Below are 26918 nucleotides of genomic sequence, written 5' to 3'. Positions count from 1 at the left end.
TTTTTTCCAACAGCTGTTTTCTTTTTATTCTTTCGGATAACCGCCTCTTGGTAGCTTTGTCAGGCAGTGAGGTTTGCTTATGCGGGATTGTCATGGTTGTTCCAGGATGGGCGATGTTCCTCGCTCTCCCTCACTACTCTTACACAGTATTATGATTTCTGGTTAGCCAGCTTATTGATATCTATATATATTTATGGTTTCTATTCTGTGCGGTTGCATTCTTGGTATATCACCATTATTTTTGGCAGGTAGCTCTAACTACCTTTCAATGGATACCCCTAGTATTTGAGGGTTTCTTGTTCCTACACTGATTAGACTCCCAGCCTGTCGAGGGAGACTGAGGGTTCACTTCCTGATAGGGATGATGATACTCTGGGCATTCTGATGGTCTGTGAGTAGGAGTCCATATTTATATATTTGTTTACATATTGATCCTGTATATACAGGTATTTGCTATAAGTATGTCCATGAGGAGTGTATGTCTGTTTTGTTGCTGCACTCCTTCTTGAGGCTTTAGATCGACCTGGAACTGGTTGTTGCTATATGCAGTTCCACAACCTTATCCTAGGGGCTCTTGCGTTACATAATTCTGGAGGGTGGTTTTCTGTCGGTGGGGAGTTTTTCTCCGTCTGAGAGGGGTCTCTGCCATCTATAGTGCTATTGTTTGTAGCTTTTGTTCGGTGATGTAGGGGTGTCCTTCTCTTACACTCCGTCTCTCTCTTGTTGTGGGAGTGCTAATTGTCAAGGACTAGTGTTAGATCACGTTCTAGTTTTTACGGCATAGACCGGATGCCTTACTTTAGTGGCATGGATTTATGTCTTTGACCTCCTTGCCTTGTACAGTCATGGTTTGATTGCCTTTGACAGAGATGCATAGTATTATTTTTATGAAGTGTTTTCTCCAGCGCTTCCTTATCCCTCTGTTGTGGGTTATGTTGTGCACATTTTACTCACGAGGGCTTCCCACAATTCGTCTGGTGCAGCATCTTCTTTAATTTGCCGATGATTCTTTAAACAGTTCAGCTGTTCTTACCAGCTAGTCTCATTTATGGATCTTGGTTTGACAGTTAAGTTCGCAAAGCTGCCGCCAAGGATGGTGCTGCTTGGGTATCTAATTCTTAAATAAGGAATCTGTAGCTAGATGACTCTAGCAGATGAATATGTTACTTACCTTCGGTAAAGCCTTATCTGGTAGACTCCGTATCTAGCCCCACATTCCTCAATGACACACACATCCTCCCTGCTCTGCGAACTGTTAATCCTGTTGCCCTCAAGACCCACTGCTGGCATTCTAATGACTCTTTTCAGGACCTAGTATTTGTTTATCAAAAAGCTATTTATTTTTTGGCACACTGTTTCCATGTGCAGCATCTAAAAGCGTGTCCGCGTCGTGAGCACGAAAGGTAGTCACAGAAGAAACTGACATCAGCGCTTCAGAGGAGGGCTTATATGGACTCCGTTGATTTCACACTGGAGAACGACGTCGCTACGGAGTTGCTTGATGCCCACTACCAACGCACAGAGGTACTGCTGTACAAACCTTTCCAGATCCAATCTGACGCCTGGGGAGAATTCTACGTTAGGGATTATGTGGCTAGATCCTGTCAACCATATAAGGCATTTCTGAAGGCAAGTAACTTATTCTTTAAGGTGTGAGCTGCTTTCTGTGTGTGTTTTCAGATCAAGTGTAAGCTTACAGCCTCTTGTATACTTAAGTATACTTCTCCTGTGGCCTTAAAGCATTTCCCTTCTTTCGATTTGTTTGTTTCAGTGTTAAAAAATCCTTGCTTGCTACTAGTCAGGCCAGCCTCTTTGTCCTCTTTTTCTCTTCCGTTCCTCCTACCCAGCAGGGACTATGTACCTTCTCATTCTCCTATGGTTCTTTATCTTTTCTTTGGAGAACAATATTTTTCTTGGTTTCCTGCTCTTACTGTATTCCTTTGTTTAGCTTTTGCACCATAGCTGCTTACATTTTAATATAGCCCTCCTACCTCCTCTTTAATGCCACAGTTATGTTGGTGCTGCCTCCCATGGTTTGCCTTCCTTGCCATTGTTTGTATTTTTTTAGCCTTTTACCAATTTTCAATGTCGACCGTCATTTTGGCTTTTTTATAGGAATTTTGTTTGGTTTTAGGCTTCCTTTTAAGGGGAATTGGCTCGTTGAAGTCTTTTTTTTTTATTATTGCTTATTTGCTATTCTAATGTGTATTTTACATTTAAAAGTGTACATTTATAAATATTTGTTTCTGTTTTATCGTAGCAAGCACAACTTCAGTTTCTCAATATCTCTCTCGCCCAGTATCGCGCTCTTGCAGTCTCCTTGTAGAAATCGATGTTTATTTTTTTTTATTGCCTATTTTCTATGCTCATGTGTATTTTACATTTAAAAGTGTACGTTTATAAAAAGTTTTCATGTCATCGTAGCGTGCACAACTTCAATTTCTTGAAATTTCTTTGGCCCAGTGTCGCTCTCACACAGTCTCCTTCTAAATGGCAAAATACAGCCACTGCTTTTGCCCTTGTGTGGCTGCAGTATGCGTGGCACTCCCCTGCACGCTGCTCTGCTCCAGACAGGCCCATTGTATACCGCCAGATGTGCATCCTGGAGAGAGACACAGGATCTTCATGGTTCAACCGGAAATAAATGGGGCCAAAGAAACAGCATTTAAGCACAGGTACACACACTGATGAGAGGGACTATCGGGTATAAATGATAGCCCTTTTTAAACTATCCCCTGAGATCACATTTGTTTGTTGGGGGCGTGGCATAGTTTTGTTTTGTTTTAAATCTGAGGATGTGTGTGGTCGCACGTCGCTAGTTTCTCAAGGCTCGTTGCAGGGCAATCTGCGCACACTGCACCATTCAGCTTTTCCCCACTTGCAATTGCCTCAAAAAAGACAGCTCATTCTTCAGCACGAAAAGTGGCGCCCTTCGCAAATCTGACCTAGTCATCCAGTTATTAAGAGTGCTCTGATTTTACAAGCCTTCCCACCAGCAGGGTCGGATTGGGATCACAATTTGGCCCGGGCGCTGCAGAAAGAGGCCACAGCTGATGATCGCTGAATGGCTATATCACATGGCTGACCAGCGGGGCTGCTTTACTATCCCTGTCCAGTGCACTCTGTGAACTGGGAAAGGAGAAAATCAAGCATTGGAAATGCAACTGGTCTCGCATTTGTTTGAGTTGGAGTTATTGGCATTGTAAATGGCAATGTATTTTTATTATGTGTTATGAAGTGTATGTATGTGGTGTGTAGTGGAACTATATGGGTTGGATTGGATTAGTTGTGTAATTGTGTGGTGGAGTCGATTTGTGTAGTGGCATTATGTGGCATGGTGTGCTGTGGAAAATATATGGTTAGCAATTATGTGGCATTCAGTGTAGTGGCATTATGTGGTGTGGGATTTGTGTGTTGTGGAGTGGTAAGTAGTTCAGTTTAATTATGTGCTGTGCTGTTGAATTATGCAGCACAATGTAATTGTGTGGTGTGGATTGGATGTATGTGGTGTGTTGTGTAGTTGTGTTGTATTATGTGATTTGGTGTTACATTATGTGGTGTGCACTGGAAATGTGTGGAGCTGAATTGTGTGGCATATAACTGTGTATTGCTTTGCATGTTTGGTGACTGAAAAGAACAAATAGATAGAAGCTAAGCATCAGATCTGTGCGTTTAAAAAAAAAAAGGAAAGAGTTGGAGCTATTGGCATTGTCTTCTAGTGTTTTTTTGTCCTTGCAATGTTGGCAACCTCTTCCTGCCTGTTGTAACGCTTGTTTATTATAGCTTTTTTGTTTTTGTGAATGAAGGGACATAAACAATAGGAGGGTGGAAATTGAGAAATAGTGCCTGAATTACAACACGAGCAGCAAATGGGCACTAGGAGAGAATCAACAGATGCCAGATTACGAGGGCACACTGAGGTGGTGCTAAGTAATGTTGAAGTGGGGCTGAGATGGTGGTGTGCTGGTACAGATGTGATGCTGAATGATACTCGGGTGGTGCTGAGTGATGCTGAAGTAGTGGTGTGCAAGTGATGCCGAGTGTTACTGAGGGGGGGCAGAGTGATGCAGAGGTGGTGCTGAGTGATGCTGTGGCACTGCGTTATGCTGAGGCAGTGGTGCTGCGCTAGTTCTGAGGTTGTGCTGAGTGGTGCTGAGTTGAGGCGATGTTCTGCTGGTGCTGAGGTGGTGCTGCATTGGTGGTGGTGCACTGATGCGAAAATGGCACTGTGCTGATGTTTATGTTGGGCTGTGTTGGTGCTGAGGTGGTGCTGTGCTGATGCTGAGGTGGTAGTGAACTGATGAGGTGATGCTGAGGTAATAATGTGGTGCTGAGTGATGCCGAGGTGCTGGTTCATGCTAAGGTAGTGGTGGTGCCGCACTGGTGCTCAGGTGGTGATGAGAGATGTTGAGTTGGTGCTGTGCTGAGGTAATGCTGGGCTGATGTTGAAGTGGTGCAGTATTGGTGCTGAGTTGCTGCTGAGGTGGGGCTGCTTTGGTGCTGATGTTTTGATGTGCTGGTGGTGCACTGATGCGGAGATGGTGCTGCGCTGGTGCTGAGGTGGACCTGAGTCATGCTGAGTGGTGCTGCTGCACTACTGCTCAGGTGGTGCTGCACTGATGAGGAGTTAGTGCTGTGCTGATGCTGAGGTGGTGGTGTTCAGGTGGTGCTGTGCTAATGCGAAGATGGTGCTGTGCTGGTGCTGCACTGATGCTGAGTTGGTGCTGCACTGGTGGTGGCTCACTGATGAGAAGGTGTTGCTGTGCTGAGTGGTTCTGAGTGATGCTGTGGTGGTGCTGAGTGATGCTGAGGTAGTGGTGGTGCACTGGTTCTGAGGTGGTGCTGATCTGGGGCTCAGGTGGTGCTGAGTGATAAGTTGGTGCTGTGCTGAAGTGGTGCGCTGATGGTGCGTTGCTGCTGAGGTGGGGCTGCGTTGGTGGTAGTGCACTAATGCTGAGATAGTGCTGTGCTAAAGTTAAGATGGTGCAGTGCTGATGTTAAGGTGGTGCTTCGCTGATGCTGAGTTGGTGCTGCACTGATGGTGATGAGCTGAGGAGGTGGTTGTGCTGCGCAAATGCTGAGGTGATGTTGAGTTAAGGCTGAGTGTTGCGGATTCCTTCATCACCACCACCCTTTAACAGTGTTCCTTAAGGCTCCATAACCAATAACGTTCAGATGCATTTAATTAGTTATAAAGCGCCACTCAAACCAGTGTAGGGTGTCAAGGCACTTTGCATCACACACAAATTACACAGAGGCAATCAATCATACATGTATAAATTAGCGTAAGGGAAAATGTTACACAAGACCGAGGACTTCAGGGTGTAGGAATCGCAAGTCATGCACATTGGTAGGCAGCATTGCAAAAGGGTGCTTGGCCCCAGAAGCACAAACTTCGAATTGAAAACAGCACACAATAGTTGGTGGTTCTCTTAAATAAAAAGAACTGATTTATGCCCAGATGAACCCTTTTTGCAACATTAATATCTGCTCTAATCTATACTTTGCAGTGCATAAAGTTCTTTCATGACAGTTATAAATTCACTGTTCTGGGTTAGGATTTTAACTTATAAGCTGCAAGTAACAAAAAAGCAGTAACCCACTGACCTATTTACATTTTATGCACTTTGTGATTTGCATGGTACACTTACTTTGCAGCCCAGCATATTAACCCTCTGCTACTTTTCAATGAGTCAAAACTTCTTCCACTAGACAACTCCATCTCTCCAGCACGAACATTCATCACTGGAGTTATCTTTAAATTTTTATTGTCTGGAATGGCTTGAGGCCAGCAATGTGTCAGCAAGTGCTTTTAAAAGCAAAATAAACACGAAAAAGCAAAATAAACTCCGAAACACTGCCCCTCTGCTCTGAAGTCAGTATCCAGTGGGATCGCACCACCCTTGTGCTGGCCCTGTGTTCTTGTTCTGCATTTAATTAATGTACTAGATTCAAATTCACATTTACCAGGGACATTCCTCCAGAAAAAAAGCATTTTGGCCTCAGCGCTAAACCAAGAGCAGAGACTTCCGACCCCTCAGCCAGCAGCCAAGCACAGGTCCTGGAGAGTAGGAAAGAACACAAGCAGCATGCATATTAAAGTATCATTTGAAGCATTCATTTGCCGGAACTGAAATAATGGCTGTTCTCCAGTATTGGGGTGTCTTTCATAGATTCACATGCTTGAATATTCCCCGTCGTCGGAGTGTGAGTCCCACGGTAAATAATATAGCAATATATACAGTCATACTATATATATATATATATCCATAAGTAATCCTATAAAAACAGAGATGTAAGTAAGTGATAAACATCAAGAATGTCCCTATATGAAATCTCCATAGAGATACATGGAAAGAGAAAAAAAGACATTCGCAGTCTATCTCTGTCATTATGTTAGTCCAAACTACGGCCAATCAGGCGCCAGCTCCTCTCTAGAACCATCTCCTCAGAGCTCCTCACCTCAGATTTTCTACCGCACGTCGTGTGAAAGGGAGTCTCCTTGAGCTCTGCTCAGTTTTGTTCTCTTCAGCATGTCTTCAAGTAAGAAGTCTTTGTTTCGACCTTGTTCTTCTTGTGGAAAGCTACGTTTATTCTCAGAAGATCCACACAGTAAGTGTATTTTACTGTCTTTACCCAGACCATGAAGTGGCTAAATGTAAGTTCTGTAGAACTTTTTCTACAAAAACTCTGAAAGACAGGGAAGGCCGTCTCTTGCTGTGGCTCCAGAGACTTAAGGATAAAGATGAAGTGGTTTCTGAAGTAGAAAGCCTTACTTCTGGCCGTTCCCACACAGCCTCAAAGCGCAGTAGTATACAAGATTTACCTTCTCCTTTTCTGAAAAAGAAGAAAATGTCTTTGACTATGACATCTGCCACTTCTTCTTCCTTGACTACTGCTTTGTCGCCCACGAGACATAGTTCTCAGGCTGCTGAGGCTTCCACTTCCCAGATTTCAGGGAAAAAACTGGCTTCATCGTCGACGAAGCTTCCGACGACGAAATCTGCAATTTCCTGCTCGTCGACGGTGACTCTGACGACGACGACCGCATCAACATCGTCGACGACGGTTCCGTCGACGCTGATAATCAGTACCATCAAGACTGTATCATCTATATTACCTATTGCATCGTCGTCGACGAAGAAGGAAAAGATCTCGTCGACATTGACATCGTCGTCGTCGAAGGTTGTGAAATCGTCCTCGTCGACGATTACGTCTTCAATTGACCCGTCGACAAGTGTCCCGTCGACGACGAAGAAGACCTCGTCGTCGTTGTTGCCGACGACGACTCCGTCGACGACTAATCCGTCGACGAAGGTCCCGACGACGAAGGTCCCGTCGACGATGGTTCCGTCGACGAAAGTCCCATCGACTATGGTTCTTCCGACGCCAATTCCATCGACTATGGTTCCGTCGACGATAGTCCCGTCGACGATGGTTCCGTTGACAAGTCCGTCTACAAAAATGTCCGCAGTACCTTCTATGTCTCCGATACCGTCGACGGCAGTCTCTTCGGTGAAAATAAAGATTAAAAGGACGACTTCTGCTCAGAGGTCCTTAAAAGATCAAATTTCTTCCACATCTACAGCACCTACTTCGTCTTTTGCCGCTGCTCCTTTGGTACCATTGCCACCGAGTTCTCGACCAGATATGTCGGGTGAAGTTATATCGTTGGAGGATTCCCACCTTCCTTCTCCATTGTTTGCCACGGATTCTGATCAAGATTCAGAAGAAGGTTTACCTGAATCGTTTGGGACGGCACGCAGTTCCTCAGATTTAATAATAAAGTGCCAAGAGGATAGTAGTGAAGATGAGGAACAATTTTATCAGGAAGAAATTCCTACAGAAAGGCAAACTGCGACGCTACCACTGTCCCTGATAACAAATCTTCAACTCATGTTGGACGATTATAATCGGCGGTTTCCTTTATCACCACAAGAATCTGTGGTCCCGCCTCCTCCAGTGGTGTCAACAACTATATCGGAACCGGTGCCAGCTCCAATTCCATCTGTGGTAACACCTTCACTACCGCTGCAACATTCTTCAACTCGGACAGTACCTTCTCATGTTACTGAAGAAGAAGAAATTCCTCAAGACAGAGGATGGTGAGATTCTCGATTATGGTGGCGATGAGGATGATGGTATGGCGGAGTGGGATGATTATCATGCTCAAACACCATCTCCCTCTCCAGTGATACCGGGTGATTCACCACCGGTGGATATTGCAAGTTTTCACCAGTTAATGGATAGGGCAGCACAAAGATTCAAATTGACAACGGAACATAAGGAAGAGGATTGTTTCCTTTACGATTTCAAAAATCAGCCTTTTAAACAAACACATACAATCCCTATAATCGAATTTATTTGGGAGGAAGGCAAAAAGATTATGAAGACCCCAAATAGTCTTCCGGCACAGGTGCCCAGATTGGAAAAAAAGTACAAGTCGCCTTCGGGAGCTCCAGCATGTCTTACTGGTCAAGCAAAGGCAGATTCTGTGGTGACACAGGCAGCGCAACGTCGGGCTAGAAACCCTGCGTCAACGATCACTGCACCACCTGATAGTGATGGACGTCGTTTGGACGCCATAGGGCGGAAATTTTCTTCAATGGCTTCCACCACTGTGAGAGCGGCTAATGCTCTAGCCATTTTAGGCCGTTACGATCGTCAAGTATGGGCGGATATATCAACGCTAGTTGAACAACTGCCGGAACCATCGAAGAGTGAAGCCCTAAAGTTACTCCAGGAGGGTGAGAGTACATCTGCAGAGATGATAGACTGTGTAGTTGATATCGCCTGTATGGGATTCCGTCAACTTGCTGGAGCAGCGGTATTGCGCAGGCAAGGTTGGTTGCGCTCAACATCCTTTCGTCAGGAAGTACAGGCAAAAATATTGGACATGGCATATGACGGAGAGGCTTTGCTCGGAGATCATGTGGATGAAGCTCTCCAATCGATAAAGGATACGGAGACTGCTCGCTCTCTGGGCACATTACAATTTCGGAAACAGTCCTTTCGGGGTGCACGCGGACGCGGCACCTCCTCTAGTTTTCGACGAGGAAACAACCAGTATAGACCATATAACCAGGGTTCCAACCGTTATTCCTATAACCAACAGCAAACCTCTCGACAGCAGTCTTCCAAGACTTACAGAGGAAAATCCTCTTATAGGGGTTCCACCCCTAAGAGACAGTGACTTGTATCAGTCCCAGAAAATTGGAGGTCGAATCTCTCTGTACTCTTCTCAATGGTCCTCCATAACAAAGGACCGTTGGGTTTTGGACATTGTAGAAAGAGGTCACACTTTAGAGTTCACCGAATTCCCTCCACCCACACCACCTACCGGACCACCACCGGCTCATATCAAGGAACTGTTACATCAAGTTCAACTTCTAATAGACAAAGGAGCTATAGAGGTAGTACCAAGATCTCAGAGGAAAAGGATTTTATTCCAGACTTTTTTTTTTTTGACCAAAAAGAACGGGGAATGGAGGCCCATTCTAGATCTGAGGGCTCTCAACAGGTTTCTGAAGAAACAATCTTTTCGCATGTTGACGCTTGTAGAGATCTTGCGATTACTCTCACGGAGATTTCATGGCAACAATCGATCTCCAAGATGCATATTTTCATATCCCCATACTACGACAACATCGGAAATTTCTTCGTTTTCGAGTGGGTCGGCACGATTTCCAGTTCAAGGTACTGCCATTCGGCCTACGCTCGGCCCCGCGAGTATTTACAAAGGTGCTAGCCCCTGTCGTAGCGTTCCTACATCTCCAGGGTGTCCAGATCTTCCCATATCTGGACGACTGTCTCCTAAAATCACAATCGGAAGTGCAACTTCGACAGCACACACGTCTTTGCAAGGAGGTGTTTCGCGCCTTAGGGCTCTCCATCAATGCCACGAAGTCCCATCTACAGCCTTCTCATCACAAGGATTTTCTGGGAGCAACTTTGGAGACAGTGTCAGCAAGGGCATTTCTCTCCCAAGACCGTCTTCAAAGGATTCTCCATCTGGTAACCCTTCTCAGATCAAAAAGATCCGTTTCTGTAAGACTGTTAAAGTCATTTCTGGGAATGGCGTCATCATGCATTGCATTGATCCCTCATTGCAGGTTACGGACACGCCCCATCCAAGAAGAACTGGATGTTCAATGGCGTCAGGTTACGGGTTCTTTCAACGATCTCGTAACCGTCACAGATCGGATGAAGTCGGCGCTGAAGTGGTGGCCACAACCGTTAAATCTAATGGAAGGCATTTCATTTCTGTCAATAGTACCAGACATGACAATAACAACAGACGCCTCTCTAGAAGGATGGGGTGCTCATTTGGAGGATCTATCAATCAAGGGAAAATGGACAAAATGCCAAAAAGCCTGGCACATCAACAGGTTGGAGCTCATGGCTATATTTCTGGCTCTCAAATCCTTTCTCCCTTTAATCCAAGGAGAATCAGTCCTAATACAGACAGACAACACAACCTGCATGCACTACATCAACAAGCAGGGCGGAACAAAATCTCCGAAACTGTCTCAACTAGCCCAGTCGATCTGGGATTGGTCTCTCAACCATCACATCACGATTGCAGCAGTTCATCTACCGGGGGTATCCAATATCCTAGCGGATTCCCTGAGCAGGTCCTCCTCCTCGACCCACGAATGGGAGTTACATCAGCCAACTCTAGAGATGATATTTCGACGATGGGGTCGTCCACAGCTGGATCTCTTTGCCACACCAGAGAACCGCAAATGCCGAGACTATGCAAGCTGGCATCCCCACCAAGGATCACGGGGCAATGCCCTTTTGATGAACTGGTACAATCTGTTTGCCTACGCTTTTCCTCCAATCCCACTCATACCTCGTGTCCTGTGGAAGATGCGGAGGCAACCTTGCCATCTACTTCTAATAGCCCCCCGTTGGCCTCGGCAAGCATGGTTCTCAGAGTTACTCCTAATGTCTCAATGCGAACCAATCCTTCTACATCCTCGTACAGATCTACTTAAAATGAGCAAGGGGAAAATTTGTCATCCGAATCCCTCCTCACTGAGCTTATCAGCTTGGAACCTGAGCACTGTGAATTTGCCCATTTAGACATCCCACAGGACTGTAGAGACATCTTGGCTCAGGCGAGGGCTCCTTCTACGGTAAAAACGTACAAATTAAAGTGGAAAAGATTCTGCCACTGGTGTCCAGCTAATGGAGTTCACCCGTTTCACTCCACGCCACAACAATTGCTACCTTTCTTATTGCATTTAGCTAACTCCGGATTGTCTCATGCAACCTTGAGGGTTTTTCTGGCGGCAATTTCCCGTTTCCGTCAAGATGGTTCGTCGTCCCTTTGTTCTTCAAGGATTATCCATCAATTATTCAAAGGGTTATTTCGTAAATTTCCTCCTGTTAGACTGCCGCCTCCATTGTGGCATCTAAACCTCGTATTGGCACAACTAATGAGGCCACCGTTTGAACCTATTCACAAGGTCGAGTTGAAGTATCTAACATGGAAGGTGGCTCTTCTTCTGGCACTAACGTCTTCACGTCGTGTCAGTGACATTCATGCATTTACCATAAATCCGCCTTTCCTACAGTTCAAACCAGATTCTGTAGTGTTGCGTACAAATCCAACTTTTTTGCCGAAGGTACCTTCAGACTTTCATATTAACGAACCAGTGATTTTGAAAACCTTCTTTGCTAATCCTCAAACTCCTGCGGAGCAGAGATTACATTCCCTGGATGTGAAACGATGTTTAAAGTTCTACATCAGCAGAACAGCTTCTTTACGAAAAACTGATCAACTCTTCATAGCTTATGGACGCTATCACAAGGGACGTCCAGTTACAAAACCAACCATTGCACGTTGGGTTTCAGCAGCCATCGTCTTCTGCCATCAAAAGGCAAACAAGCCATTGCAGTCACCAGTGAGGGCTCACTCCACTAGAGCGAGGTCTTCTTCAACCGCATTATTTGCTGGAGTGCCTTTACATCAGATCTGCAGAGCAGCTACGTGGTCAAGCAGACCTACGTTTACAAGACATTACTGCTTGGCAATTTTAAACGAGGAGGATGCTGCAGTTGGGCAGGCAGTGCTTCGCAATCTTTTTAAATAAGGTGAGCCTCTTCCTTCCCTCCTCCATGTTGTTTCCATGTACAGTTGAAATAATGGTTCATTTACACTTATATAGATATTCAGTAATATCATATATAGAAGGATATTGATTGGCATTACAACTGTTTAGTGCTGTTATGACTATGGAAACAATGATAATTGTTACTGCTGGCTATTCTATATTCAAGCATGTGAATCTATGAAAGACACCCCAATACTGGAGAAGAACGATTGTTACTTACCTGTAAACAGGTGGTTCTCCAGTATTGGTGTCTTTCATAGATTCACATGCAACCCTCCCTCCTCCCTTCAGAGGCTCTCTTCTCCTCATACACTCTAAAGTCACTTTGGTGCTACGAAAATCTGAGGTGAGGAGCTCTGAGGAGAAGGTTCTAGAGAGGAGCTGGCGCCTGATTGGCCGTAGTTTGGACTAACATAATGACAGAGATAGACTGCGAATGTCTTTTTTTCTCTTTCCATGTATCTCTATGGAGATTTCATATAGGGACATTCTTGATGTTTATCACTTACTTACATCTCTGTTTTTATATGATTACTTATGGATATGTATATATATATATATATATATATAGTATGACTGTATATATTGCTATATTATTTACCGTGGGACTCCCACTCCGACGGGGAATATTCAAGCATGTGAATCTATGAAAGACACCAATACTGGAGAACCACCTGTTTACAGGTAAGTAACAATCGTTCTTTTTAAGTAGTTATTTAACTTTTTTACATGATTTAGAGCTGCAGTAGCTAGATGTCATGCTGTATTTTTGTGCCTGTTTGTAGAGGAAATTAAAGGAGGCAGACTTACACTTACAACCACAATAATTAATTGCTTGGATTCCAAGCCAGCCTGGGAGCTGTCTTCAGGAGGAATACAAAAGAATGCCTGCCACATGGAAGGAACTGGGAGGGTTAATGCTGCAATAAAATGTAAGCAGCTGCGGGTCTGAGCAGCCACAGTGTAACATGAGGTTGAAAACATAATAAAATAGTCCCCCCACGAACAAAGCGTAATGATATTGTACTACGTCCCTGCTCCTTGGAGGAAAAAGGAGGGACAGAGAGGCAGGACTGGCCACTAGTAAGCGAGGATTTTTAAAGGACATTGAAACAAACAAATGAGGAGCAATGAATGGCCTTTGACCCACAGAGAAATATGTATTCTAAAGTATACAAGAGGTCGTACGCTTACGCTAGACCTAAAAACGGCCCACAGAGGGCACTGAGACACAGGCCTTTCGGCCAGTGCCCGCAGTACCAATCTGTCCCTGCCCACCAGTAAAGCTTTTACAGAAAAAGAAAGTAATTGTAAAGATTAAACCTCATTAAATTAGTTTGCACTTTTCCTGAGACACGCAGTAGTGTTTTAATTCTGGTTTATCCAGTAAGCCCCTCCAGTGCAGCGAGCCGCTCCTTTTTCCATGAACACCTTTAACCACTGTGGCCATTGGGAGCTGATGGGTTTATCCCTTTCGTATAAATAATGTATGAAGCCAGTGCACATGCACTTTTGTACAGAGAGCCGCGCATCTTCAGTCCCATTTACAAATTTACCTTGGCAGGGCCCTCTGATGGTTATAGGAAACCTATGTTGCATATTTAATGTGCTCCTTTGTGACGACGGGGCCAGATTTAATTTCAATTTTTGATTTCAAAAGCTATCAAAAACGGCTCAGATGAGAAATCAATTTTCTCAGCTGCCGTTTGTTTCCTGCGAAGCCATGTGACACTGAAAGAGTTTAGTTAGCTAGACACTGTGTTTGTGCCACCTCAGTTACTGGATGCTTCTTGTAATTTAGGTTTATAACACCCATTTCAAGACAGAATTCATATTTAATTCATGAAAACTTCCACTGAAGTAATTGTGAAATAAATTGCCATAGAAAATATCCATCTGTGAACCATTCTTATTGTGTGTGCTTGGATCATAGGGTTTTTATTAATATCTCAGCGTGGACATTTTTTAAACTATGAAACTGATTCTCTTCGCTATTTGGTACACTCCGGGAAACCTTTTATTCTTTCATTGCGGAGCGCAAGTTCATTTAATTTTCGGCATCATCCAGGTAGTGTATAATCTGCAACAGGTAGCCGGGTGATAAACGAATGCTAGACCCGAAGCAAACTGTACTGTCGTGCACTAGCGACTGATGTGCAGCTAATTCAGAATGCAGGCACCATCTCAACCAAGTGCCTGTAAGTCTGGGTTGGTCCCAGAGGGTGCCCATAATTCAGTGCACTGTAATTTTTTTAATGCCTGAAACAAAGTCCGTCATCTCACATGGTGACATTTCATTATGTCTGATAGAGAGATCTTTAAAATTCGAAAGGGTAAAATAAATGTTCCCGCTACGCACATAACACGTTGCTTGCCTTTTTCCCTCACCGCTACCATGGCAACAAGGTGGGTGAGGCTTTCCGATCTGCCAAACTCAGCTGTCATCCATTCACCCTAAAAATCTTATAATTGCTTTTATTTGCATACGACAATTAGGCAGCTGCATCTGCTTCTCTTGTCCCAGTGTTAATTTCCCATTCTTAGTCCTCTAGGCAGCGCTGCAGTTGCGTGTCTGTTCATACATCCACTGCACTCAAACAAAACACATAGGTAAAAGGCATTGTAATTTACAATGCAAATAGCTCTAACTCTGAAAAATGCGAGACCTATCGCACTGCAAATGCTTGTTTTAATTAGTTGTTTAAAACGTAAGAATGAAAAAAAATTTATTTGATACTATCACATCAATTAATATGCCTGCCTAAAAATTTTAATCATTGAGACCTAAAAGTGAATTGTAGGCTATTAAAATGTATAAAATTAACTCCTCTAACCAACTAAAAAAAAATAATGGCTTATTGAGGGAGCACGGTAAACAAAGACAGTTTATCAAGGCCATCTTTATTCCCAAATTCCAGTAATTAAATGTCTGTACCGTCATATTGGGTGCAAGTTCTCTTTTATTCCCACTGTTTAACGAGTTATGCTAGATTACTGCCACTCCTCCCCCTTTTTAGTAGCTAGGTTGTGGCTAGGAGGAACCAGATCTTCCATTAACGGGTTAAAGTTCTTCTTCAACCACATTTCATTGAGGAACTGGATTGTTAACTTTTCATCCGCGGTTAAAATACTATCAGCAGACCTCACATTACCCTGCTTTTATTGTACTTTGTCTCGTTCCTTCCGTGCAAGTACGAGAAGGACCAAGGACTGTACAGGATCTCCCTAGATGATTATCTCCATCACCTTACAAATCAGGCTAGTCTTGCAGAAGGAGAGGTCAGGCAGTTACTTCCCCGAATACCTCATTGCTTGAACTTCTGGCTTTTGGTAGATGTAATGGATGTGGCTTCTCACCAGTAAGCCACACTCAACACCTGCACTCTCATCTGGGAGGCAAATATACCATTGCACCTTTAAAAATATACTTTTAACAGCACTTCCTTTAGGCAAGGCAAGAAAACAAACCCAAATGTAGGTAAAGTAACACACACACACATTTATTAATGAACGGTAGGCCAATCACACACTTTTAAATGAACAAGTAAAATAAAATGCAGGGACTCTCTCTCTTTTAGAATAAGGCTTGGAGTTTATTACATAATGCTCTCTGAACAAAGGGTGTTTCAGATGCCAAATGCACACGATTCAAATATATGCAGCAAACTTATAATCTAAAGGCATGAATCAATAACTGAGCAAACTATAATCTAAATGGCATGAATCATTAATTATACTGATTAATAAACAAGCAATAACTGATATAAGATACACTGGACGTCCTGCAAGAGATCAGAAAGATATATACACAGTGGAGGATTACTATGGATGTGCACCTCCTACACCACAAAGAAAACACCTCAAATGATCAATGCCACTGGCCACACATCACAATGGCAATAACCACAAAACTTAATACATCACTTAGCATCTTAGCCCACTTCCAGCCGGGGGAGCCTTCACACAGGCGGGGATCAGAACTTCAGAAACCAGGGTCACTCCGAGATAGACACGTCTGCCCTCAATCGGATTCCAAACTCCCAGATTCTCAGCCTGCAACCCTCAGCTTTAAACACACTAGAAGATTCGTGAAAGACCTCCTCCCAGCGCCAGAGGAATTTTATCAGAACTGGGCAAGTTCCAAGCAAGCATCCTCATGGCAGTAAGGAGCTCTCAAGCGTATTCCTCCATTCACACTTCTTCCAGCCTCTGTCTTGGCGAAGCTCTCACAGGGCCTTCCACAGTACACTAAACAAAAACAATCACTCAGGAAAACAGCAATACCTTGAATGTGAATAACCCAAACAACTTGCAAGCACTGCTGTGCATGCAGCAGCAAGGCAGAGTCAGACATGAGGCCCTGTCAAAGGCAATAGTCAGCACCTATAATTCTCACCCACACAACTTACAAGCACCACTGTGCACATAGAAAAGTTTGAAGCAAGGTAAAGTCAGAAAGCAGGATGACATGAGGACATGTCATAGCCAATACTAAAGACAGCAAGATTACAGGACGGAAGAGAAGCAAGTATATGCAGGACCATCCTACATTAAGGCTAGGGTAATATAACACACTAAAATCAGTTAAAATGGTAGCAGTCGGAGGTCATCATAGGGTGCCAGACTACAAGAGTGGCTCTTTCACTACAGTATTGTGTAAGTAAAGCAGCATGATTGGGCGCAGTTGGGTGCAGGCAGGCGTACCTCTTGCGTACCACGAACGAATAGCTGCATGCATCCTATATGCATCCAGGCTGCATATTGTTTTAAATATTGTTCTGGTGATCAGAAGATGACCAAAGTGCCTTGAAAGCTAGACCTCAAACTTTGGTTAGCCTCTAATCAGTACAATTCAAATCTTGACTATGGTATTAAAAGGGTGCAAGCTCCTGATAAGTCTTGCCAGCATCACACTAAGTCTCACTCCTCATATTTCCTGGCCATGCTCCGTGCCTCACTCAAAGACCATCCCTTTCAGCAAAATCAGCAAGAAATCGGACAAATCCCTAGAAGAAGCAAGACCACTCTGGATTTCACTAAGCACCTTGTGATCATAAATACTCCTCTATCATTCTGTGCGTGCTAATTCTTCTGTAAGGCATTGCAGCTGTTGCCTAGTTGGCATAAAAACCCAAGTATCTTTAGAAAGGCATTTGCCTCTAATGAAAATCATGAAAGTTTCTTAGACAATACACACCTTGGCAACTAATCCAATATTGCTTTCAAACAATTCCTCAAAACAATCTCTGATCTCAGCCTTACAAACCAGTCTTAACCCTGAAGCTGGCAAAATTGGCTAGACTGGCGAATGGTCAGACAATGTTCTCGAAGTTATGCTAACCTGCGTTTAAATATCAGTCAATAATCAATTAGGGAAAACTCATTTAAAGAAAAGAGTTGAATGTAAACTTAGTCTCAGAAAAATGCATGCAGTGACAAACATAAAAAAAATATCCATAGTCTCCATGGCCTGCCATAATTTCCTGGCTGATGAGACGGGTACCTTCTGCCTATTACTGAATCTAACACCAAGACATAAATAGTGTTAGTGTAGGAAGGTGGAATCTGACTAATGGTTGCCCCCAACTTTTTGCCTGGTATTTGAGTGGTTTTTGACTAGTCTGGCTGGGATCCTGCTATCCAGGACCCCAGCCTATCTGCTTTCTCCCTAAAACTAATGTGAAGTACCCTAGGTACAAACTAATTGGATGCTGAGGATGCCCTAACAGTCCCTTGTAGATGGTACCCTGAGGTACCCAGGGCATGGGTCCCTCAGTAGGCCTACAAGGGCTGCAGCACTTATTGTGCCACCCTGGGACAGCCATACAAACTGACACCACCAGACCACTACTGTAGTCTGGGTAAGGTGGTGCTAGCACCCCTTACAGGGATATAGGTACCCTATATCCCACCCCATTACAACACATATACTCTCATAGGTCACCCCTAAAGCAGGCCTTGGAAATCCTACAAGGCAGGGTGCTGAGGTATGTGTGAGGGGGGACCCCTACATGAGTAGGGCCTCTCTGCAACCCTCGTAAAATCATTGCTGGGTTGTTTGTAGTGTAGCCATACCATATACTCTTAACCACATTATAAATCTATCGCGATAGCGTGATAACTTGAGAATGGCTACACAGAACCATATCGTGTTTGGTGTCAAACATGTAGGAATCATACCCCCAGTCCAGCCATGGGCATGAGGGTACGATTCCCCCCTGCTAGAGGGGCGATATGGGAAAAGCGGCAGAATTTAGACACCAATTTAAAAGTGCACAAGCAGTACAAAATGGCTACTACCCGCCACCTACACGACCCTGGCTGGCTGTTGCTGGGGAAAGCCCCAGCCTCGCCAGCTGGACAATAGGGCTCCTTTGGCAGGGAGGTGCTAGCATCTCCCCAGACAGGATAATGTGGATTGGAACAGGGTGGGTGCACCAAAAGTCCTATCAGAGTTGCACGTAGGCAGCTGCAGAAGCCTCATTCTGCATACACCGCTTGGAACCGGTTCAGGGGCATCCTGCCCCTCGCCCAGGCGGGAAACACACAAAGGGGAGTGGGTGTAGCCACCCTTTCCCGCCTCACCTACCATTGGTGGACGCTGCTCTGGACACTCCCCTAATCTTGGGGATAAAGGTGAATAACGTGGCCCCAGAGCCTCAGATTAATCTTGAACTTTACAGTCTTGACCTTCGACTTGCTGCTGCCCAGCTGACGGAAGAAATCTCCCTTGGGATAAAGGAATTATCCCCCTGCTTGGCAGGCACCTGAAACACTGCAAGTGACCCGGTTGGAACTTCGCTGCTCTCATGAACTTCGACGACTTCCAGAAACCTTGAGGTGGGTTTCCAGCGCATCCCAGAGGCCAGTGAGTGTGCTCAACGAGTTTGGGCACCGTGGACCGCGTGGGTGCCAAGATCCCCAATACCCCAGGACACCGGCCACCTCTTGCGTAGCACACGACCCTGACCAGTGGGGGAAGTTGTGCTTTGGCCCGTTTACGAGCCAACCACTCTACAGCAATTGTGCCAAAGACCAGCGCCCTAGCCCCCTCCGGTGGCCCGTGGGTGCCCTTTTACGCACTCCAAATTGCCGCCTCCCGCGGTCCCTTGTCTCTCGACTTGTGGTCCCTAGCGGAGGTCTATCTTTGAAAACAAGAGTTCCCCTGGTTGCTCCAGGCCTGCTCTACAGTCTCCTCGAAGGAGACCTCTCCTCGAAGGAGACCTCTCCCAGACCTCGTGGGTCTGCACTGTAGCAGATTTGTTTATTCTTCGTGGGTTGCGGTTGCCAAGGCTTAGTGGATCCAATCCGGACACTAACACCACAGCGACCCTCATCCGACGTGGGACAGCCGCCCTCCTGAAGCTGGCCTTCCTTGAAGCCTCCCGGAGCCTGTGGCTGCAGATCCAAGCTACACCACTTTCCACCTGAAGCACCCGACATCGAAGGGCTCTTTGCTTTGAGCCTCCTGGTCACTTTGCCGTGACCCAGACTCTGTCCCCTCTGCTTTCAGGTTCTTCTCTACAATCTTCACATCTTTGATCTTCACGGCATCATCAACGCTTTTGGCTAGCAGAACTTTTGACTATTTTCCCATTGAAAATCAGCCCGCGACCCGACAGCAGAAACGACCTATGCACCCGGCTTCCCTGGGGCAGGTAATGGGCTCTTCAAAAGCTTAAGTCTGAAGTTTTAACTTTGTACTCCTACTAGAAGTATTTTTAAACTGTTTATTTCCAACCGCGACATTCTCCATAGGCTGTAATAGAGATCCCAATAGCAGCTACTTGGACTGGTGCAAGGTGTCCCTATAACTAGGAGACAGCATATGCCAGGCCAACTTCTCACAGTTAGTAATCCCCAGACAAGGCTGCCAGCATATTCTAAGCACACTTATCAGTAGCATTTCTTGAAAGCTAAAGTTATATATGTTTGGTCCATGTACATTACTGTGAGAAGTTGGCCTGGCATATGCTGTCTCCTAGTTATAGGGACACCTTGCACCAGTCCAATTCGACTCTTATTGATGATAGGTTTAAGACAACCTTTAAAGAAAGCTATCCTAGTGGTAGCTGTGGAGAGCAGCCTTCAGGCTAAGTCTTGAAGGAGTGTTAAGCTTATTGTTTTACCATAATAACCTCTTGAATAACCAAATGAAAGAGTAGCCCACACAGGTATATATATAAAATATATGTATTTATTCTAGACAGAATCCCACAGTCTCTTTATGAAGCTGTGGCAAAGTTACAATATCAAACAAGCATTGATAGACACAATAAATAGCACTATTAACATTGGGCCCCAGGGGGGGACCAAACCATAAAAAAGTGGTAGAAGAACCACAACAATTCTACAGACAATGCCTAGGGCATTCAGGATCGCTGGCCCCTTAAGAATCCACCCCAGGTTATGAGGAAGGGGACCCACGGGAGGCGCGTGCAGTGCAAGTAGCTGCTATCGGGATCTCTATTACAGCCTATGGAGAATGTCGCGGTTGGAAATAAACAGTTTAAAAATACTTCTAGCAGGAGTACAAAGTTAAAACTTCAGACTTAAGCTTTTGAAGAGCCCACTACCACGAGAGTACCGAGGTACCACTGTTACCTGCCCCAGGGAAGCCGGGTGCATAGGTCGATTTCGATGTCGGGTCGCGGGCTGATTTTCAATGGGAAAATAGTCAAAAGTTCTGCTAGCCAAAAGCGTCGATGATGCCGTGAAGATCAAAGCTGTGAAGATTGTAGAGAAGAACCTGAAAGCAGAGGGGACAGAGTCTGGGTCACAGCAAAGTGACCAGGAGGCTCAAAGCAAAGAGCCCTTCGATGTCGGGTGCTTCAGGTGGAAAGTGGTGTAGCTTGGATCTGCAGCCACGGGCTCCGGGAGGCTTCAAGGAAGGCCAGCTTCAGGAGGGCGAGTGTCCCACGTCGGATGAGGGTCGCTGCGGTGTTAGTGTCCGGATTGGATCCACTAAGCCTTGGCAACCGCAACCCACGAAGAATAAACAAATCTGCTACAGTGCAGACCCACGAGGTCTGGGAGAGGTCTCCTTCGAGGAGACTGTAGAGCAGGCCTGGAGCAACCAGGGGAACTCTTGATTGTAGAGAGAGATCTCCGCTAGGGCCCACAAGTCGAGAGACAAGGGGAGGCGGCAATTTGGAGTGCGTAAAAGGGCACCCACGGGCCACCGGAGGGGGCTCGGGCGCTGGTCTATGGCACAATTGCTGTAGAGTGGTTGGCTCAAAACGGGCCAAAGCACAACTTCCCCACTGGTCAGGGTCGTGTGCTACGCAAGAGGTGGCCGGTGTCTTGGGGTATTGGGGATCTCGGCACCCACGCGGTCCACGGTGCCCAAACTCGTTGAGCACACTCACTGGCCTCTAGGATGCGCTGGAAACCCACTTCAAGGTTTCTGGAAGTCGTCGAAGTTCGTGAGAGCAGCGAAGTTCCAACCGGGTCACTTGCAGTGTTTCAGGTGCCTGCCAAGCAGGGGGATAACTCCTTTATCCCAAGGGAGATTTCTTCCGTCAGCTGGGCAGCAGCAAGTCGAAGGTCAAGACTGTAAAGTTCAAGATTAATCTGAGGCTCTGTGGCCACGTTATTCACCTTTATCCCCAAGATTAGGGGAGTGTCCAGAGTAGTGTCCACCAATGGGAGGTGAGGCGGGAAAGGGTGGCTACACCCTCTCCCCTTTGTGTGTTTCCCGCCTGGGCGAGGGGCAGGATGCCCCTGAACCGGTTCCAAGCAGTGTATGCAGAATGATGTCTCTGCAGCTACCTACGTGCAACTCTGAAAGGACATTTGGTGGACCCACCCTGTTCCAATCCACATTATCCTGTCTGGGGAGATGCTAGCACCTCCCTGCCACAAGAGCCCTATTTTCCAGCTGGCGAGGCTGGGGTTTTCCCCAGCAACAGCCAGCCAGGGTCATGTAGGTGGCGGGCAGTAGCCATTTTGTGTTACTTGTGCACTTTTAAATTGGTGTCCGAAATCTACCACTTTTCCCATATCGCCCCTCTAGCAGGGGGGAATCGTACCCTCATGCCCATGACTGTACTGGGGGTATGATTCCTACATGTTTGACACCAAACACGATATGGTTCTGTGTAGCCATTCTCAAGTTATCACGCTATCGCGATAGACTTATAATGCGGTTAAGAGTATATGGTATGGCTACACTACAAACAACCCAGCAATGATTTTACGAAGGTTGCAGAGAGGCCCTACTCACGTAGGGGTCCCCCCTCACACATACCTCAGCACCCTGCCATGTAGGATTACCAAGGCCTGCTATAGGGGTGACCTATGAGAGTATATGTGTTGTAATGGGGTGGGATATAGGGTACCTATATCCCTGTAAGGGGTGCTAGCACCACCTTACCCAGACTACAGTAGTGGTCTGGTGGTGTCAGTTTGTGTGGCTGTCCCAGGGTGGCACAATAAGTGCTGCAGCCCTGGTAGGCCTACTGAGGGACCCATGCCCTGGGTACCTAGGGTACCATCTACAAGGGACTGGCAGGGCATCCTCAGCATCCAATTAGTTTGTACCTAGGGTACTTCACATTAGTTTTAGGGAGAAAGCAGATAGGCTGGGGTCCTGGATAGCAGGATCCCAGCCAGACTAGTCAAAAACCACTCAAATACCAGGCAAAAAGTTAGGGGCAACCATCAGTCAGATTCCACCTTCCTACACACGTGCCTTGTCTTTCAGTGGCTCAGCTCTGAGTTCCATTGCGGGATATTGTCACTGCCCCAGCGCCGCATCATCTCTAATCAGAGTTTTGAAAAACACTTCAGGAACACATGCTCCACCTGCTCTTTCCACCCCCCATGTTCAGACTGGGATGCTGACTCTTAGAAACTGTACAATTATTATGTACCGGCAGTCAGAACAGTCCTAAAGGAGTATTAGGATTTGTAACATTAGTGCATTTTTACATAGACCATTTCTGCCCACACTAGCTGCCGTATGGGTACTTTAAAAAAAAAAAATCACTCTACAGAAAACTAAAAAAAAGGAAATTAAAATCATTGTAATTTACAACTCCAATAGCTCCAACTTTCATAAATGTGAGACCGATTGCATTGCAAATGCTTGTTGTGAATCGTATCGTATGCGGTTATGAGTAATGTAATATTTTTGTATGGTTTTTTTTCTCTTTCCCCAGACCCTGGGTGAAGGGCTCGAAGCCCTAACAACTTGTGTGCTTCATGTCTGCAATTTGGGTGAGGCGGTGGCCCTCGACAACGTCCAAACTCTTCCTGCATCTGTGCTTCATGTACTGCGCATCACGTTCACTCATTGTCGGGTACGTTGAAAGGGTTGAAGTTTTCTATGTGCCAATATGTTAAATGAAATGCTTCTGCCGTCGCTTTCGTATGTTGTTCAGTAAGGCCCGTCACATAACGCAAAAGACCCTTCTACATTTTAATATCTTTATTACTTTTCATCATGGAATCTTCCCTGGGTTTTAAATATCTTGAATTCTTTTCTAAAATCAGGGGGAATTAGCAGGATTGATCATCCTAGTGTCTTTGGAACAAGCATTGGCAAAGCCAATAGGTCTCTCCTTTGTGATCTATTTGCTTTTTCAGTCGTTTTAGCCATGCTGGCCAGCATCTGTGATTCTGTATAGCGTGGCTGAGGTGGAGCCTTTCACACGGCCGGCCACGTCATTTAGTAGTACCACATATACACTTGCCTACAAAATGACACTAATGCTTTTTTTTTCCTTTGTAGTTACCACTCCCAGTTGGAGTAGTAATTAAAAATTAAATGTACAAAGACGTTTTAATTGTGGGCGAGGGGAGCAGAAGCAAAACGGAGCAGTGTGGAGAATAGCGAACCAACACAGAGAATGATGGGCCACGAACACTAAAGCAACATGGGATGGTCGGGTTAACAGCAGGGCAACACAGAAGGGGGTGTCAGTCAGACAGTCAATATTCTACCATCAAAGACCATAAAAGGGCATTAAATAAAACATTAGTGGCAAACATTAAGTTCAGTACATGACTATTTAAAACAGACCAGTAATACATGTACATTGCCAGTTTGGTACAGGTAAAACCGTGTAAAACCTTTGATAAAAAGGAGTTAAAACATAACATTAGGAATATAGTACAAAACACAGATTCAAAGTTATAAAAATAGGCCATGTGAAGTGTAGATATGGTAGTGCAGGGACAGAAAGGATGACATCAGAAATGTCTATAAAACATCCCACAATTAATAATACATGCATAACTTATCTCAACACAGAAACAAATAGGAACTCTCTATTCCTTAAACTGCCTCTTCCTGTATATTAGTGCACCCGAAAGAAAGATTGCAACTACAAAGCAGACCACGGAGGAGCATCAAGCAATCATTTGGTTAAAAACAAATAAATAAAAACACGACAAAATTCATATCCTGAAGGAATGGTCAACTGATTAAATAGGAAATGTATAAATTAAATGTGATAGAAAAGTAAGTGTACAAAGCAATTCAGTTTAAAAATATTCAGGTCAGTTCTCTTTCTTTGTCTAGTTCTTTTGCCGCAATGTTCCAAAGTTTTATGGCTCAGCAGGACAGTTGGACAGATGAACCTCTAAGGCATTTTATAACTGCCGCTCTGCAAGTCGTTGTTTGTTCTCTCCTTAATATTTCCCGAAGGACTGTCACCGAAGAGGCTAGATTGAGCTGTGTTTAGGACTATTGAGTCCTTTGTGTTCAACATTTCCGAACCGTATGATATGGATGGCAAAAAATGTGCTGCATTTACCTTAAGCAGATGACTTGTTGAACAGCCTTTGAGCTTTTTCTATAGAATTTTGAATGCAAAAATCAGTTGTTTGGCTTTTGTTTTTCTTTGATCCAGGTGTTGCTTAAACTTGATGAGGTTGCAGTCTAATTGGAACCCCAGATAGTTATACGAATCCACCTGGGACAATGGTTTCTCATTTAACTTCCAGATGAATTAGATTTTTTTCTTTTTTTTAATGACATTTGGAGAAGCACAACCTTTGTTTTTTGATGATTGATTAATTGAGCAGAGGTGGTGTATGCGCCTAGTTGGAAAATGAATCACTGCAGGCCCATGGGTGTTTGAGATAGGAGGCCAATATCGTCCGCATATTGGAGACTTGTTATTGGTGTTTTACCCAGTTTTGGGGGGTCAGCTTGTATTGAGCGAAGATTCTCCAGTATTTGGGGGTGTCTTTCATAGATTCACATGCTTGAATATTCCCCGTCGTCGAAGTGGGAGTCCCACGGTATATAAAAAGCAATAAGTGTCATGTATATACATAAACATACATAACCACATAATAGCATATACATATCCAAATAAACTTTATATACAATTCAGAAATAACATATCAAGTGAAAATACCATAGGATAGTATTGACACATAGGAAAGCATTGAGAAAAAGAATCACTTTACTGACATATCATTGTCGTTTTATAGTCCAAACTCCAGCCAATCAGGCGCAAGCACCCTCTAGAACCTTCTCCTCAGAGGCTCAGGCCCTCAGATTTTCTACCGCACGTCGTGTGAAGGGAGTCTCCCTGAGCTCTGCTCAGTTCTTTGCTCTGGTTTGAGTTTTTTCATCATGTCTTCAAGTAAGAAGTCTCTTTTCCGTCCCTGTTCATCTTGTGGGAAGTTAAGGCTCTTTTCTGAGGACCCTCATGACAAATGTATTTATTGTCTTTACCCTGACCATAAGGTGGCCAACTGTAAAATCTGTAGAACCTTCTCTCAAAAGACTTTGAAGGACAGGGAGGGTCGCCTTTTATTGTGGCTTCAAAAACTAAAGGATACGGATAACCCCCTTTCTGAGGTGGAGAGTGTAGCCTCTATTCGAACAGGAGTCTCCTCCAAGCGTGGTAGTGTTAAGGACTTGCCGTCTCCCTTTCTGAAAAAGAAGAGACTTCATCTTGAAGTGTCGACAGGCCAAGTCTCTGTTACCACGCCAGCGCCCCCGAGACCTAGCTCTCAAGCGTCTCTGACTCAGTCAGCGCATGTTTCCAGTCAAAAACGCGCAAAACCGTCGACGGGCTCGTCGACGGCCCCTCCGTCGACGAGATCTGCCACTTCATCAACCTAGTCGACGACGGTGTCGAGCAGATTTCCTTCATCGTCGACGATGACTTCGTCGACGTCTTCACCGTCGACAGTGGTGTGTGTTTCCCTGAAGACTATTTCGTCGATGATTCCACTATCTTCTTCATCCGTCGACGTCTAAGGCTTCGTCAACGATAATGAAGAAGAAGAAGTCATCGCCGTCGCCGCTCACAGCATCGTCGACGGCGTCGTTGACGGCGGGCTCGTCGACGACGGCAGTCTCGTCGGCACGGGCTTCGTCGACGGCAGCCTCGTCGACGACTTCGTCAACGGTGACTTCGTCGACGATAGTCTCGACGACGGAGGTGTCAAATTTTGCAACGATGCCTTTGGTGCCAATGTCTACATCAGCGCCAGTATCTGTGGACACCTCCTTGTTGCAGCGTCGCCATGCTGCGCTGGACTCTGTTATGCTGCCACCGGTCACTCTGCCATCTCATCAGCTATTCCCCACGGTTGCTGAGGAGGTTTTGGACTCTGATGACGATGTTCAGTCCTCTTTTCGAGATGCTCGTAGTCCTTCTGAGCTTCACATAAAAGGCCAAGATTTCGAAGAGGATGATAATGCGCAAGACTATTACTGTCAGGAGCAGGAGCAACATCCCCCTGCACAAGTTCCCATGGCGCAGCTTCCGTTGTCGCTCATCTCCAACCTTCAATTAATGTTGGAAGATTATAATCTGCGCTTTCCAG

The 26918-nt window shown here is 45.2% G+C and overlaps 1 pseudogene across 1 annotated transcript in view; it reads left to right on the top strand.

Annotated features, from left to right (window-relative positions):
- LOC146856666 (FIGNL1-interacting regulator of recombination and mitosis-like) overlaps positions 1-26918 on the top strand; it is a 1045039-nt pseudogene that overhangs the window by 509561 nt on the left and 508560 nt on the right. The window contains exon 5 of the transcript XR_014981545.1: positions 23285-23425. The product of XR_014981545.1 is annotated as an FIGNL1-interacting regulator of recombination and mitosis-like (transcript). The remainder of the gene's footprint in view (positions 1-23284; positions 23426-26918) is intronic.

The sequence above is a fragment of the Triturus cristatus genome, chromosome 4_1 (genome assembly GCF_964204655.1).
Source record: "Triturus cristatus chromosome 4_1, aTriCri1.1, whole genome shotgun sequence".
Classification (NCBI taxonomy): domain Eukaryota; kingdom Metazoa; phylum Chordata; class Amphibia; order Caudata; family Salamandridae; genus Triturus; species Triturus cristatus.
This window is presented reverse-complemented; position numbering and strand designations above follow the sequence as displayed.